This window comes from Staurois parvus, unplaced genomic scaffold (genome assembly GCF_062004578.1).
Source record: "Staurois parvus isolate SC_StPar_1 unplaced genomic scaffold, SC_StPar_1.0 ptg000117l, whole genome shotgun sequence".
Taxonomy (NCBI): domain Eukaryota; kingdom Metazoa; phylum Chordata; class Amphibia; order Anura; family Ranidae; genus Staurois; species Staurois parvus.
Genome location: NW_028317913.1, coordinates 1,983,847 through 1,995,036, shown reverse-complemented (window position 1 = coordinate 1,995,036; position 11,190 = coordinate 1,983,847).

The following is an 11,190-nucleotide window of genomic DNA, read 5'->3' as shown; positions in this document are numbered from 1 at the left end:
TCGGACCGGCTGCATGGGCACTGACAATACAGCAGGGACCGGGGGGGGGGGGGGGGGGGAGGAAGGATATACAGTAGTAATTCACCTATTCATTTTTTCTGTAGAGGTGACCTAACACTTTATTGTGTATGCAAACCCTAAAAATTAACTTCCCTTATCAGATTCTGTTAACTTAATCACTGAAAGTGTTTAGTTACCTCAGTCTAATAAGGGTTGGTTCACTCCAGATGCACTCCAGTGCCTTTTAATCTGCATTAAAAATGCAGTCACCGTGTTTTCCATGGATTCCAAAGGCCCTAGTTCACACAATGCAGTGCGTTCCAGTGCAGTCAACAAAAGCTGAATATGCAGCATTTTCCTCTATGGAACACATCTGTAATGCAGCAAACCACACCAGAACACATCAAAAATGTACCAAAATGCACATGTCCTGAATGAGATGGAGAAAAAAAAGAGGGGAAAAATGCACTGGAATGCATCAAAAATGTACCAAAAACACACCGGAACGCATCAAAAACACGCATGCAGAAAGGCACCCGGAACACAGAAATTGTGGTGTGAGTCAGCCCTAAGTGCAGAAATTGTCCCAGCTGCTAACCTTCTGCTGATTATCAGTTACATTGTTCCCAGCTATTTCTGAGATCTACAGAGCCCCCCACCTGCTTGGGGCCCCATTTTAACCACTTACCCTCCAGAGGATTTACCCCCCCCCTCCTGACCAGGCCATTTTTTGCGTTACGGCGCTGCGTTACTTTAACTGACAATTGCGCGGTCATGCAATGCTGCACCCCAATGAAATTTCCGTCCTTTTTTCCCCACAAATAGAGCTTTTTTTGGTGGTATTTGATCAACTGTGCTTTTTTTTTTTTTTTGCGCTATAAATAAAAAAAAAAAACGCCAATTTTGAGAAAAAAAAATTTTGCTGTTAAAACATGTCCAGTAAATTTTTTTTTTTTAAATTCGTCATAAATGTAGGCCAAAATGTATTCTGCTACATGTCTTTGCTAAAAAAAAAATCCCAATGCGTGTAGATCAATTGGTTTACGTGAAAGTTATAGTCTTTACACGCCCTGTGTGAGCCCTCTACCCGGAACTGCAAAATCACATATATATATATATATATATATATATATATATATATATATACACGGCGGATGAGAAGTGGTTAATTAAAGTGCATCCAAACAAAAAAAATGAAATTATAATCAATTACAGCTAACTATACCTTGGTGTGGTTACTGCATTCATTTTCTTTTTTTAAGCTTCTTTTACCTTCTTTTCACCAGGTAATCCTGTAAATAACATAAGTCCTTGGGTGGCTATGCTACTCCTCCACTGTATGTATGGAGGGAGCCATGGTTGTCATCCTAGGCTGCTCTCTAGATATGGGCTACAAACATGTATGTATCTCTTCATCTTTGTTACAAGGGGGACAGGACAATTGGTATTTTATGGAATATAACTAGGAAGTAAGATATTGTTTAGTGCAGCTCACAAGAAGTGACAAAGATACTACAGTTCTGGCAAGACTGACAGGTATTCTCTGTAACTGCAGAAAATGTTCTTAGTTTAAAAGAAAAGAACACTAATGCAACCACCCCTAAGGACTGTAAGCAGCAATGCATTGTATTTTTGTTCTTGGGTTTTATATAAAAATGTCCTGAATTGAGCTTTAAAGCAAAAAGTTGACAATTACCGTTTACATGTATCATAGCAAATACACAAAAATCTTTAAAGTAGAACTAAAGACAAACATTTTTTTTTTCACTTTGGACAGAGTAATATAAACCCTTTCAGTTTTTGTCTGTGTCCCATTTGGGAAATTTCCCTTTACTTCATGTCTCATAGCCAAAACAGGAAATGAGCAGAAATCCTTGCAACAAGTCTGACAGCTGCTGCCCCATGCTGGTTATGCCTGCTGTCTCCCAGCACCTTAATGTGCATTACAGTATCAAATAACAAAATTGAGTAAGTAACCACTTGCCCTCCAGAGGATTTATCCCCCTTCCTGACCAGGCCATTTTTTGTGTTACGGCGCTGCGTTACTTTAACAATTGTGTGGTCATGCAATACTGCACCCAAATGAAATTTATGTCCTCTTTTTTCCCTACAAAGAGCTTTCTTTCGGTAGTATTTGATTGCCTGTGAGGTTTTTATTTTTTGTGCTATAAACAAAAAAGACCGACAATTTTGAGAAAAAACTATATTTTTGACTTTTTGCTAGTAAACATGTCCAATAAAAAAATTTAAAAGATCAAATTTCATTCATAAATTTAGGACAAAATGTATTCTGCTACATGTCCTTTGTAAACAAAATCCCAATACATGTATATTAATAGGTTTACCTGAAAGTTATAACGTTTACAAATGGCGGTATATATACTGGATTTTTTTTTACTAGTAATGGGGGCGATCAGCGACTTATAGCGGGACTGCGGAGGGCATTCTGACACTGGGGGGAACTGACTTGGTGTCACGGATATCCCCAGTGACACCAATACAGTGATCAGTGCTAATAAAAAGCACTGACACTGTATTAATGGCACTGGGCAGGAAGGGGTTAACATCTGGGACAATCAAAGGGAAAACTGTGTGTGCTGTGTGTGTTTTACTATGGGGCTGTGTCTGTGTTTTCCACTGGAAGCACACTGCTTTGTAGGGTTCTGCTATGCAGAGCCCTGCAAAGCAGTGTGCTGGAGCTGACAGGGGAGAGAACTGTATTGTTTACATACAGTTCTCTCCCCCTGTCGGTATTACTCGGCGATCTCCAGGTGCCGGCGAGTAATCACTGGCTAGGACCCGGTGATTGACAGCTGAGGCCTCAAATGGCGGAGCGGGTAGGGCTCACACTCGCCCCCTACCCGGAAGTGCAAGACCATGCATATATACGTGATTTTGCGCACCTGTGCCACCCTGTAGCAGTATTTCTGCTATAGGGCAGCGGTAAAGCGGTTAAGAAGAATGTAAAGAAATACTGAGCTCTGATGTTTACTGTTGTGCACACTCTTGTTAGAAGCATCAGAAAACAGCAACTGGGCAGCAACTGTCAGACCTCAGGAACCTCGTAGGCAGGCCATACAAGAATCATTTTTGTTACATTCAACCTGAGGGTTGAACATAAAAAATGACCCAATTCCCCCATCCACACATTTGATGTGGATGGGGGAATCACTCCCACTGTGTTATTGTGTTCTGATGACCAGGAGACTTCCCAACTGTCAGAATACAATGATCAGACCTGCCGGCTGTAGCCAGCGGTACTAATCTTTTGGGAAGAACTCGACAGGCTTATTGTACAGAAGTCAATCGACTTTATACAACCAGCCTGCCCATACATGGAGCAAATTTGGCCAGTCCCTACTGAACGCTAGCCCTAAAACTCAGGGACCATTACCATGTATTGATAAAACCCCTGACAGAACATGCAGTATCTTGCCTGTTTATAAGCCCATGAGAAGTTGTTTAGTATATACTTGTTATCCTGTTTTACAGGATACAGCAGCGACAACAAAGTATTAGACTCAGGCACTAATCTTATAATGCTTCCAAATCCATATTAAAAGAGATTACTTGCTATATAAGCACTCCTACCATCCAAAAGAACTGCAGAGTAAAACATCTGCTTGTTTAAAGTGGTAGTAAACTCTACCAATTTTTTTCTTTAAATGGGGCCCTGCAGGTTTATTCTATAATGTGCTAGTAATCACTTCTAGTATGAACCCTCCAGTGATGTGCTGTCACTACTCCTGGCACTTCAATATTCACCAGGGTTTCTGGGTTCACGCTTTCCAGACGTTTAAATGGCCAGGCCATGATGAGGTCAGTCCCAGGCATGCACATGGGAGTCATGACTGTGGCACAGCACTGTTCACTGAGTGTAGGGCACACTGTGCATGCTGAATGACGTCAGTGGCTGGAGCCAATGTGAATGCCTCATAAACAACTCAAGGTGAAGAGATATTTATGGTACCAAAAAGGTAAGACTTTTTATAAGCTTACCTGTAGGTACAAGTTTTCAAATTTACTACCACTTAAAGTCATCTTATACATAATGGGGAATATTTTGGTAGAAGGTACATCCTCCCCAGCTTTTTAGATCTGTCTTCATCTACTTCAGTTTCAAATATTCTACACCCCCCGCCCCCAACAATTGGCCTGCTATTATGGGCCCATTTATACTTGTGCATGTATACCGATGCACGTTGTTGACAAACATTTTTTTTATGAGTGTTTTTGGTCATTTATTATGCAAAAGTTGTAAAGAAACATTCAAGACAGGGATTTTCCACAGTGCTGATGCATTTAAAAATACAAACCTGCATAACACATGTGTTTTATGTGTTTATCATTCATTTTAAGTGGCATGCTGAGCATGTACAAAAATGCAGCACTTCCTGTATTTGAATAATTGAATAAGGGCAAATTCACACTACAAAGAGAGCTGCTGCAGTCCTTTGCAGCCACAAAGGCTCCATTGCAGGCTACAGTAGGGGGCTGTGTGGTGCACAATTCACACTGCTTCCTTTTTTTTTGTATTAACTTTATTTGAAGTGTACAGTGTGCTGCGCTGCCTGACATTGCAGTGCAATTCAGGAAGTTGCTCTGAGATAGAATGCAAAATGTCTGCATGTTAGCACAGTGCTAGGCTGCGTTGTTTCCCGCGTGTTTCCTATGTGTCCCTGCGGTGACAGACGTTTTACCACGCAGTAAAATGTCTGCCACCGCACATAGTGTGAACTGGCCCAAAGCTGTAGCACATAGATACACTTGAAACTCATTTTATGCATGCATTTTACTGAAGGATAACAGACACGTATGATTGAGAGACAAGTGGTGAATTTACAGCTGTTAGTGCATGTAAATTCTATTCAAAATTACACTACAGTACAAAAGCACATACAAATGGAGGTTCTAAAAGGCCCATTTTACTCTGTCCTTCAATACAAAGGCATGCTTGTATCTTATGAATATAAACAGCATGTGACCTGCAGTACAGAGCTCATCTCTGGCCTGTCAATAAAGAACAAGGTAGAATCAGCCAAAACATTTCCAGCTCAACTGACTAGAGATGGTCTCAACTATATTTTGCCCGTACTGGCTGAAACATTATCTGATGACAGACACTTTATGGGTTCCTTAAAGTGTTTGTAAAGGCTCACATCTTCTTGTGTGCAGCATCCCCCCTTCCCCCCAATATACTCACCTGAGCCCCATCCCGATCCAGCAATGTGCACAAGAGCCGGGAACTCTCCCTCCTCATTGGCTGAGACAGCAGCGCGAGCCATTGGCTCCTCTAGCAGTCAATCACAGCCAGTGAGCCAATGAGGAGAGAGAGGAGGCAGGGTCCAGTTGCCCCTCCGTGTTTAAATGGACACACAGAGCAGCAGCTCGGGTATACGCCTACTCGGTGCCCCCAAAACAAGCTGTTTGCTCTGGGGGCACCCGACAGGAGGGAGGGGCCAGGAGCACCAGCGGGGGCCCCCCAGAAGAGGAGGATCAGGGCTGCTCTGTCTAAAACCACTGCACAGAGCAGGTAAGTATTCCATGTTTGTTGTTTAAAAAAAAACTGAGCCTTTAGCATCTCTTTAAAGCCACATGCAGACTTGGCATTTAGCCCCTGTGCATTCAATCCAGGTTGTTTTGTGCACCAATGGACGAATTTGTGGGTTTCTTGGCCCAAATTAATATAGAATTATAATATTATTTACATTAACTGACACATGTACAAAAAAGCCATTGAAAAGACTGTATTTTTCCTGGAATTTATCTGTCCCTGGCCTGTATGGTGTACCCCTAGCTGTCACACATATTTAATAGTGCGGTATGCCTCTTTAATACAATGTACAGTATATAGGTTCAATATGCTATTGTGAATAGGTGCCCCTATGTGTCCATGGGCTGCAGAGGCTTCTGTGCTGAAAGTGTGCTCATTGTGCACTCCCAGCACAGTGACCGAGCTGTCAAAGACAACTCCCGGTCTCTAGTAATGATCATGTGACCACTGTGCCAGCCAATCACAGTGTGACCACATGTAAAATAAGCTCCGCTCAAATGCCTCCCAACTAAGCCCAACCAGGGTGAAACGTGTGCAACAAATTTGCAAAAGCAAGCCAACATTCGTGAATTGGCAGATTATTAATGAAAGATTATGTACTGCAAATGTTTTACATGCTTCAAAAAAAGTGCAACTACGTTCATAAATGTTCACCATTGTGCACTGTAATACAGGTGTATGTGAGTTGTGGTTCCCATTCAAAATGAATGGTAACACACATACACAACGAGTAACAGTGAGCCATGGTAAAACCTACGATGCCACTCATGTTACTTCATGTGTGAACAGACCCTTACGGCTCCCCATTTCCAGTCTATAAAAAAAATGTGCTCACTAAAAAAGAAAAACATATTTCCCATTTAAAGTGCAATGTGCAATGGTTTTACACAGAGCAGCCCTTCTGTTCTTTGGTCCCCCCCTGGCTCCTCCCCCTGCTGAGTGCCCCCACAGCAAGCAGCTTGCTAGAGGGGCACTTATGCGTGTTCGCTCCTGAGCTGACTCTGTGGGGTTTATTTACTAAAGCTGGTTCACTCAGAATCTTGTGCACTTCTGCATAAAAACCAATCAGCTTCCAGGTTTTATTGCTAAAGCTTAATTGAACAAGCTGAAGTTAGAAGCTGATTGGCTATCATGCACAGGTGCAAGAGATTCTGAGTGAACCAGCTTTAGTAAATCTCCCCCTGTGTGTCCATTGTCACACAGAGCACAGCACGGTCCTACTCCCCCTTCCCTCCTCACTGGCTGTGATTGACAACAGCAGGAGCCAATTACTACCTCTGCTGCCTCGCTGTTCAATGGGGAAGTAGAGAGTGCCAAGAGAGCAGCTGCTGTCGTGCACATTGCCGGATCGAGATCAGGCTCAGGTAAGTATAAGGGGGCTAGGAGTAGGGGAACTGCTTGCAGAAGGTTCTTTACGTGAAGGTAAAAAAAAATAGTACCTTTTGAGCCCTTTTAATTTAGAATTCAAGATCCAGTCAGTAAGAAGCAGCGGAAGGCAGGAAACTTGTGTTTCCACTGACAACACCACAACAAGCTCCAACAATAACGGGCCGCTGGTCATTTTTAGGCATGTTGTCCAAAATTCGTCTGAATCTGATCTGAGTGGACGCAAATATTCATTATCACCAAGTCATGGTACATTCTTGACTGGCTATGTATGGTCATATTCAGCTCAGTGTCAACTCTCTTGACATGGTGGAGGAATGGGGAGATAATTTTAGAACTGAAATTTCCCATGACATGAATGACTACGACTGCACACTGCAAATTCAGCTTATAAGCAGGCTTTGGCATTTAAGTCAACTTTGGACTGTAATGTTAAGTTTTAGTTTTTTTAGTAATTTATCCATCTAATTTATCTCCCATATTGGGAACCTTTAAGGTCCAACTCCCGCAATTAAAAAAACTGTCTTTACAACAGGGCTTGACAAATTTGCTTTGAATCTAGGAGCCAGCTGAAAAAATTAGGAGCAAGGTTTTTTTTTAGTGTAGTGTAGGTTGCCAGTGCCCGGGGCAAGGCAAGCAATTTGCGCCCGCTAACTACCCTAACCCTATCTTACAGCAGAGTGGCCAGCCAATAACCCTGACATAACACCATTACATCACGATTATAGACTGGCCAGAAAGAGGGGTGTGAGAGAGGGTAAGTGGGGTGAGAGAGCGAGAAATAGGGTGAGATAGCGGGGGGTGGGGGGGTTAGAGAGAGGGGCAGGGGGGGGAGTGAGAGGGGAGGGACTCCGCTATCCCCCACATACTACACCAGGAGGCACCCTCCCCCCTCTAAAATTACACCTTTAAAATGCTCTACAGCTTTCAGATGTACCTGAATCCTATCAGCAAGGTTCCCTGATCACTACATCAGCCGTGGTGAAGTCACTGTCTTCTTCCATCATCTAATAACCTCCATCACCAGCTGCATGTAGCAAGGCAAGATCACAGCCCAGGACCCCGATCTGCTCTGCCACTACTTCACAGATTGGGTGCCATTGCCGCCTCCTTCTCTGATCTCACCACCACCAGCAGTCCCCTACTTGTCCTGCCTCCATGGGCCCCCTCACCCTCCCGCCTGGCCCCACTCTGAGCCACATTACTGTCTGAATAATGTGTCCGGGTTTCAGGTGGACACATTATTCAGACCAACAGTGAATGGGCTAACAAAAGTCCAGGTGCCAGGACACAATGTCAAGTCGTCATGGCGCCTGGAATTTGTTGAGCTCTGCTTTATAATGCCCCCCCCAACTACAGAGGATAAATGTTTGTTTACCTAGGAGATGAAAAATAATACCTGTGTGACCAGTGCCCTGCAGCCTCATCTATGGTCAGCAGTCGCACAATGATGTAATCAAATACACGGCAGGTCCAATATCCCAAAATTGTACAAGAGGACAGCGAGGGGCCACCCACAGTCCAGGGCAAGGAAGAGTGTTGGAATAAGGTAAGTGTTGCACCTATTTCTTAACTTATGGTAGCCCCTAGAAGATTTTTTTTAATGACGAAACGCGTAGGAAGAAGCTTCCCTCTGATGTCATAGCCTCCCTCTGTCGGCGATCTTGGAAGCGGTCTTTTTGAATGCTTTTAATTGTTCTGCAGCTTGTAAGTAGGATTTTACTTGCGCAAATAAAGGAGTTTGATACATATTACACTATGAGAGGCATGTTTTTTTCTTTCATGACATTATTTGGCACCGTTTTTCAAGTTCACATTTGGGTTTGGAAGATCCCTGTTCCCGGTATGGCATCGAGAACCGCTAATATGTCACATTGCAGTGCTGGTTGAGACCCCCTATAATTAAGGGGTCTCTATTTCTGGTAAGCCTCCATTTTATCATTTGGTGGTGGTGCACACGTTGGTGAATATCTGAAGGAAGACTACCCATATTGTACCTACAGCATTGATATACAGCGTTATCACTGATTGTGGAGTTTTTATCCTCATGGACTTTATTATATGTTTACATGGACAACATGTCACAGTTTTTTTTTATTTGATCACATTTCACAGTTTTCCTATGTATACATATGATTAGTCAAAATTTGCACAGTACTATTTATTTGTTATCGCCTTTCATAGGTATGAGGGTCTTCATAGTGCATATGCATGTTGTATGACGTTTATTGTTTCACATAGCGCAATATTTATTCAATTTGGTTTTTTGTAAAGAGAAGATATCCTCTTTAATATTTGCAGCTTTGTGAAATAAGGTGATTGGAGAATTGTGGTTTGATCCTGTTTACCTATTTCCTATCCCCTAGGATTAAAAAGCATTTAACCCCTGCAGTGTGGGGATTTGTTATTGCCATCAGGGAGATTCACGCCCTCCATCTGCCCAGATGACTGATTCCACAGAGACTTAGAAGGATGTTAAATCCAAATGGTATAGTTATTACAAGAACAAGAGGTTTGGAGAAGTCTTCCAATGGGGACATCTGTCTTAGGAGATTTACCCTCACTTCAAAGAGATATTCTCTTAATTCTCACTTGTTGCTAAGACAGGAAGTGAAAGTAAATCTCCCTAATGGGAACAAAGACAGCAAGAAGTAAAAAAACTGATATAAGATTTAGCCATTGCCTACTCCAGTACTCTCCAAACTGTGGCCTTTGGGTCAGATGCAGCCTTTTGCTTGCCTTTATCTAACTCTTGGAGCACTATTCCTCCAACTGACACCAATGATGAGGCACTATTCCTTCCACAAAAGCCAACAGTGGGGAATAATTCCTCCCACTGACACCAATTATCAGGTACTATTCCTCCCACTCACACCAACGATAAGGAATTCTTCCTTTCATGGAAGCCTACAGTGGGAAATAAATCCTCTCACTTACACCAATGATCAGGTACTATTCCTCCCACTGACACCAACAACAAGGCATTCTTACTTTACACCAGTGATCAGGAACTATTCCTTCTACTGACACCAATGATATGACATTATTCCTCCTATTAACCACAGCCACAATATAATTTTTTTTAACTCCCACTGACCACCAAGCCTGAGGCATTGTCACTCCCCCTGACACTGACAGTGGCAGGACTTAGGCCACTCTACTCTCAATGGCCAAAGTCCGGACCCCTACAGTCTGAAGGACAACAAGCTGACCTTTTGTTTAGAAAGTTTGGATACCTCTATCCTATTCAAGTGCAAACTAAATGAAAAAACTTGGGCTTTAGACACACTTTAACTGCAATGGAGGGGCAGGACCTGACAGTTGTATCTGGCAGGGATCACTAGATTACAGGAGTGGCTGGATAGACTGGCATATTAAGTCAGTTCAAATATATATTTCAACCTTGTGTTTAGCGGCTTGCCTAAGGTTCAGCTGTTGTGGTGATAATGGAAGAGCTCTATATAATTTGCTATCTCTGCTTTATCATATATTATTATTTCAGGTACTTATATAGCACCATCTATTTACACAGTGCATTACATACAGTATATAGTTACATTCACATGTCCCTAACCCTCAAGGGATGTACAATCTAAGGTCCCTAACTTACACTCATATACTAAGGCCAATTTAGACAGGAGCCAATTAACCTGCCCAGAGGAAACCCACGCACGCACAGGTAGAACATGGAAACTCCAGGAAGGTGGTGCCATGGTTGGGACTTGAACCGACAACCCTAAATGCTAACCATTTAGCCACTGTGCTGCCCCATATAGGTGAACATGCAGCAAAAACTGTTTTTCATTTTATTTTTATTGAGTTATTTATTTTTATCTTTTAATTTCAAGTTGGAGTTCTGCTTTAAGTAAACACATTCAAAGAGTGTGTAATAATATAAAAGACATAACAATGAAAATAAGCTAGTGCTATTTCTTTGAGATGAAAGAGGGAACTAATTATAAATAGCCTATACAGGTACCGTTTCTATGCAACCATGCTTCTCTGAAAGTGAAATTCGGCCCTGGGCAAAGCAATGTTCTGAAGAAATTATTTGCATCAGCAATTATCATTTTTTTCTAAAATTCTTTCAAGTAACGCACAGAAATTACAAATTCCTCTTGCTCTATATCCTTGTACTAACACCCACGTAGAGATGAATGACACATAAGGGAAATTTCATAAGGCCATGAAGAGTGCAATATCTACAACTTGCTATACTGTACAGACAGTTAAAATTCTAAATAAAATAG